Below are 7,471 nucleotides of genomic sequence, written 5' to 3'. Positions count from 1 at the left end.
AAATTTTGTTTTTAAAAATTTATTTTTGAATCCCCAGTCTTTGGTCACTTTTTCACATAAACCTGCTTTTATCATGTCAATTTCGTTACGAAATTCGGTTTGAAGTTTATGATATTTTGGTGGGGTTTTTTCTTTAAAAAAAGAAGGAAAAAAACTTTGAAATAATATCATAAAGGTGATCCGATCACATCGGCACAGTTAGAGATGACGCAATCATCGAAATGTATGATATGTTCACTGACCAGTGGGTATGCAGCACCATATTTTTGAGCCATAATTCAGCCCTATTAAATTAATATAATTTTGACTTATTTCTGTCAAATTCTCAGCACTGCCATTTTCAAAAAATGCAATCCAATTACTCCTTCAGGCTACAAGCCCAACCATGCTGTTAATTTATGTCGCTGTAAAGGCTTTTCAAAAACAGCATTGGAATTATTATCATACTTACTGTGACAATTTATCTGATTTACGAAGCCTTTTAATTAAAAACTGAGCCTATTAGGAAACTCTTTTTTACAATTTCCATATGCTGTGTTGCTGTAAATTTTTCCTTAGTAAATTGGACAAACGATAATAAACAAAATCATCAATTTTGTCAAAAATTCAAGAAATAAAAATATTTTTTTTAAAATAATCAATTTTTCTTACAAAATTGCTAAAAGCTGTGTCTACTATATGTATTTCATTTTATTTTATAACCATCGTTGAACAGCCGACCCAATTTTTGGGCTTGCGACTACCAAGTTTCGACACAGTAGCCTTGTAATTTTGAACCCAATCCAGAAGACAAGGAAACTCTTGCATCAAGTATTGGGAGAAATTTTGCCTTCGTGGAGGACTTTTTGATGGAACCAACCCGCATTTGCGTTACATGGAGAGGAGGACCACGAGAACCTCCCATGATTGGCCTAACGGCAAGGGGACTCTAACCCATGATCCGTCTACCACTCAGGATATTTCACGTCAGCACTGTGATCAGTGCAAGCCGGATGCGGATTTCGTATCGACTGGGATTCGAACCCGGTTCACCTCATGGGAAGGCAAACGCTTTATCCCCTGAGCCATCGCGGCTAAGTAAGCACAAACAAAAAGTTGACGTTTAAAAAATACCTATTTGATTGCTCTTTCTTTTTTATAAGAATATTGTCGCTAATTCTTTGAAAAGCTCTTATTTGATTAATGAGGTTTATTAAACTATAATTTAACTTCAACTTATTTAATTAAATACACTCGAATTCGTCCATAAAAATGAAAACTACTATTATTTAGGTGTTGAATGGGAGTGAAAATATTTTATTTTGATGTTCGTTTAGAATGTTGAAAGGCAATGTTCGGGGAAAAACAACAAAAATTTCTCTCTATCCCTTTTGCGACATAATTGCACAGGTGAATACTCAATTAAAGAGCATGTAACCCGACATGCTAATGTGATTTCAAAATGTTTATTTGGAAGAAGAATATGCAATCCCTCACCCAACTGCGTTCTCTCCGAAATATAAAACATTCCTTTTGTTCTATTTATTGAATGTAACACTTTCGAGCATTTTTGTTACATTGAAAGGAAAAATTAATTATAAATTATTCGTTAAGAGATCGCATTGAGCTCAATCGCAGTCAGTGAAAGGGAATGCCTTGTGAATAATATTTATTTAATTTTAACTTTAAGTAGGATCATTACTAGGATTTAGTAGGATCATAACTTGCAGTCCTGGTCAAATTATTAGACGCACTGTATAATTTTATGTAAAATCTTATTTATAAGGTGATACTATACAGCATTATTGCTTTTATGTGACTGAAACCGGTTTGCACTTGTTTACGTTGATGTATCAATTGGTTAAATTCGACGATATATAATATAAATTAGACGATTGGATAAATTCGACGATATATTATATAAATTAGACGATTGGATAAATTAGACGATATATTATATAAATTAGACGATTGGATAAATTAGACGATATATTATATAAATGAGACGATTGGATAAATTAGACGATATGTTATATAAATTAGACGATTGGATAAATTAGACGATATGTTATATAAATTAGACGATTGGTTAAATTAGACGATATGTTATATAAATTAGACGATTGGATAAATTAGACGATATGTTATATAAATTAGACGATTGAATAAATTAGACGATATGTTAATATAAATTAGACGATTGGATAAATTAGACGATATATTATATAAATGAGACGATTGGATAAATTAGACGATATATTATATAAATTAGACTATTGGATAAATTAGACGATATATTATATAAATCAGACGATTGGATAAATTAGACGATATATTATATAAATTAGACGATTGGTTAAATTAGACGATATATAATGTAAATTAGACGATTGGATAAATTAGACTATATATTATATAAATGAGACGATTGGATAAATTAGACGATATATTATATAAATTAGACTATTGGATAAATTAGACGATATATTATATAAATCAGACGATTGGATAAATTAGACGATATATTATATAAATTAGACGATTGGTTAAATTAGACGATATATAATGTAAATTAGACGATTGGATAAATTAGACTATATATTATATAAATTAGACGATTGGATAAATTAGACAATATATAATATAAATTAGACTATATATTATATAAATCAGACGATTGGATAAATTAGACGATATATTATATAAATTAGACGATTGGTTAAATTAGACGATATATAATGTAAATTAGACGATTGGATAAATTAGACTATATATTATATAAATTAGACGATTGGATAAATTAGACAATATATAATATAAATTAGACTATATATAATATAAATTAGACGATTGGATAAATTAGACGATATATTAGATAAATATAGAGTATTTATTATATTAATGTATTATATTATTTACTCCAAATTATTAGACGCACTGTAGTTTTTTAATTATTGCATGTTTTGCACGAGTTTATAGGCAATATTTTTATATTTAAACATACATGTAATGGGTGTTTATTCAGGAGATTCTTTATATACTTCCTATTAGTATTTATTTTTAACGTATTGCATCACAACGTTAACCAGTTGATACACGAGCGTAATCAAGTGTAAACCGGTTTCATCAGCATAAAAACAATAAAGCTGTATAGTATCACCCGATAATTAAGATTTTACATAGAATCTTATAGTGCGACTAATAATCTGGCCAGTGCCTGTAAGTAGGATCAATATTAGGATCTAGTAGGATCATAACTTAAATAGGAATCAGCAGCATATTTTGAAAAACATAAATTGCAAGGTCGTCACTCAATTAGATTTGTAGCTGGTGTTATATTAAGATTTTCCCGGTTTTATTCTAAAAGAAAAACGCATACCAACTCAGCAACCAGCATTTTTGGAAGGATAATGCAGCGTTATACCTTTGTTAGCTTTTCAATTTTTGATAAACATCTTTGTTATTTAAGTTCAAAGAATATTTCAGCATTATCCAAATAGATTTTCATCATTTTTAGCAATGATAAATGTAAATTTAAACAAACTAAAAACAGTACCACAGCGACTCTTCATGGGATTTTATTTCATTTTATAATCGTCGTTGAACAGCCGACCCAAGCTTTACGGATTTCGAGCTTTAGCGGTAACATGATAGTTATACTTGGCACAATTCTCGTAAAAAAAAAAAATTCTACTGTTTTGGTATTATAATAGAAAAACACAGTATGATTTTAAATAGATTACCCTGGTTAGCAGGGAACCATCAATCTTACGTCAAAAATACGCATATTTCACATTTAAATTTTGCTAACCTTTCGTAAAAATTACGTGAAACTGAAACGTCAAATTCTAGTATAAAAAAAATGGTAATCCAGAAAGCATAGAATTCACGTAAAATGATGCGCAAATAAATGCGTTTTTTTTTTTTGCGAGTATTTTATCAACCACTTTTTACTAGGTAAAAACGAGCACGTTGTTTTTACATATTATTTATGTAAAAAGTACGACAAAATTTATGCAAATTGAAACGTCGAATTATAGCAAAAATAATTATCCAAAGAAGCGTAAAATTCACGTAAAATTAAACGCAAATAAATGTCAAAAATACGTCAAAATTTATGCAAATTGAAACGTCGAATTATATCAAAAAATAGTTATCCAAAAGAAGGAAAATTTACGTTAAATTTAATGTAAGCAAATTTGTTTCTTTTACGACTATTTTTACCAGCCACTTTTTACTAGGTTAGAATGAATACGATATTTTTACATATTATTTACGTCAAAGGTACGTCGCAATTTATAAAAGTTGAAACGTCGAATTACAGCAAAAAATAGTTAGCCAAAGAGCAGAAAATTTTAGTAAAATTTTACGTAAACAAATTCGTTTCTCTTACGACTATTTTACCAACCGTGTTTCAATAGGTACGAATGAGTTCTTTATTTTTACATAATTATTACACCAACAAGACGTCAAAATGTACGAAAATTGAAACGTCAAATTATATTAAAAATAGTTATCCAAAAAAAAATATTGCGTAAATAAATTCGAACCGAAATTTAACTGTTAAATTTGCTTCGACAATAATACGTAAAATACACAGAATCATTTTTACTAAATTTAAATAGTAAATATTCTTTCGTAAAATGTACGAAAGTAACCTTACCGAAGGGTAGTTGGTAAATTTACGTAATATATACCAAAGCTTTTTTACCAACTATCTCAATGGTAATATCATTCCGCCAATAAAGATTTACGTATAAAGCGTATTAAATTTACCAATATCCCAAAACTTTACGTACCATGCTTCGTCGAATTAGTTTTCAAATCCTGCCTATGTAAGTGTTTCAAGACGTCACACAATACTTTTCCATCTTCAGCATTTTATTAAAATCACCGTCAAGCTAGTTATTATACGTTCATAATAAAAAGAATATAAAAATACTTTAAATTATTATTCTGTAAATACATTGAAAATGGCTGCTAGTGAAAATAAAAAGAAAAACAGCAGCGGTCGCCATAGCAACGCATGCAATGACGACGCATGCGCACTGTGTACTATTACTCTTGAACACAGTTGAAAAGTTTGTGGACGCCATTAAATCCAGTCCATGACCCATTTTGCCTATGGGTAATAAAAGAATGAGATAATGTATGGAACATCTAAAGAGTTGTAGATTTTTTATGACAATAGTTTTTTATTTGTATTTATGGTTCATACTAACTGTTACGGGTTTTTCCATTTATTTTGCAAGGCTATTACTAACCCATTAAGGGTATTTTAATTAAATTTAGCTTGAGTTTATGTGTGGTTTTCATATGAATGTGTGCATATAAAAAAAGAACTGTTTCTTTAATGTAGCCGTTACAGCTACATGGGTATTTTTGTTATGATAGAAGTTCTGCTCAATAATTTGAGAGATCTAATCGGCGCAGAGATTTCTTTATCATGAATTTGGTGTGTGTGTTTTTCATTTGAGGTACAAGAATGTTTTTTTTTCTCTCTTCCAAACTCTGATGATATGTCGCAATATCCTCTTTTAAGGACTTTAGAAAATTCTGTTAACGGTTTTTTCAACCCTTTTCGATTTGCATACAGAGAGATGCGTCCTTGGTGCAAACGAACTCTGGAGAGAGAGAGCGATATTTAAAGTAAAGAAAGGGTTACGCTTTTTTATGCCTAAAATATGCTAATGACGAAGACTCATTGTCTGACTGTCCGCATTGTTTTAATTGACGTGTCAGGTGGAAACGACTGGATGGAGACGCTTTCTTCAGTCCCCCGGAAACTCACCTCCATATTGCGCCACAATTTAAAATCAACCTGGGATGTTTTTCACCCAAATATTCTATGGGGGAATAACGCATTTATATTCATTTCTTACACGCGAAAAGACCAGCTTCTGAATTCTTTTGTTCAAAAACATCGTCATGATTCAATTCCAAATCTGCATTTCTGTTGGAAAATAAATTAATAATGAAATAAAAATAAAGAATTATGTTTTTCGAGTGGAATAAAAAAAAGGAAGAAATAATTTTTATTTTAATCGCACAAAATATGGAGGGCGTATCATCTTTGAAAGACATGGTGGGGATAGTGTAGTTTTTTTTGTTTATTGTTCTTTTTTTATAGAAGTTTATTTTACCGAGTCATAATTTTTGATGGTTTCATATTGCTTGACCAACATTATTTTGATGATAACCATCAATAATTCCATCATGAACCATTACGTTTCTTGATGGTAAACATGAGTAACCATCACCCCAATGTAGGAATTCGGACTGATTTTTGATGAGCCAGCATTAAAATAAAAATGTTTTGATGGCAAATTCCTGCTGAACCAACAATAATTATTATTAAGCCATCATTCCAATGTAGGATTTCGGACTGATTTAGGATGGTCCAACATAAAAATAGCAACTTGTTTTGATGGTTTGTTTATGTTGAACCATCAGACATTTCCATCATTGTTTCCTAGAAATCAAATGTCGGAACGATCATGAGCCACCATCGCCCCAAAATAGGACTTCGGACTGATTTTTGATGAGCCAGCATTAAAATAAAAATGTTTTGATGGCAAATTCCTGCTGAACCAGCAATAATTATTATTAAACCATCATTCCAATGTAGGATTTCGGACTGATTTAGGATAGTCCAACATAAAAATAGCAACTTGTTTTGATGGTCTGTTTATGTTGAACCATCATTGTTTCCTAGAAATCAAATGTCGGAACGATCATGAGCCACCATCGCCCCAAAATAGGACTTCGGACTGATTTTTGATGAGCCAGCATTAAAATAAAAATGTTTTGATGGCAAATTCCTGCTGAACCAGCAATAATTATTATTAAACCATCATTCCAATGTAGGATTTCGGACTGATTTAGGATAGTCCAACATAAAAATAGCAACTTGTTTTGATGGTCTGTTTATGTTGAACCATCATTGTTTCCTAGAAATCAAATGTCGGAACGATCATGAGCCACCATCGCCCCAAAATAGGACTTCGGACTGATTTTTGATGAGCCAGCATTAAAATAAAAATGTTTTGATGGCAAATTCCTGCTGAACCAGCAATAATTATTATTAAACCATCATTCCAATGTAGGATTTCGGACTGATTTAGGATAGTCCAACATAAAAATAGCAACTTGTTTTGATGGTCTGTTTATGTTGAACCATCATTGTTTCCTAGAAATCAAATGTCGGAACGATCATGAGCCACCATCGCCCCAAAATAGGACTTCGGACTGATTTTTGATGAGCCAGCATTAAAATAAAAATGTTTTGATGGCAAATTCCTGCTGAACCAGCAATAATTATTATTAAACCATCATTCCAATGTAGGATTTCGGACTGATTTAGGATAGTCCAACATAAAAATAGCAACTTGTTTTGATGGTCTGTTTATGTTGAACCATCATTGTTTCCTAGAAATCAAATGTCGGAACGATCATGAGCCACCATCGCCCCAAAATAGGACTTCGGACTGAT

This window comes from Parasteatoda tepidariorum, chromosome 10, assembly GCF_982258835.1.
Source record: "Parasteatoda tepidariorum strain Cologne lab strain chromosome 10, Ptep-v5.0, whole genome shotgun sequence".
Taxonomy (NCBI): Eukaryota; Metazoa; Arthropoda; class Arachnida; order Araneae; family Theridiidae; genus Parasteatoda; species Parasteatoda tepidariorum.
The sequence above is the reverse complement of the archived record's forward strand: the minus strand, read 5'-3'. Positions refer to the sequence as shown.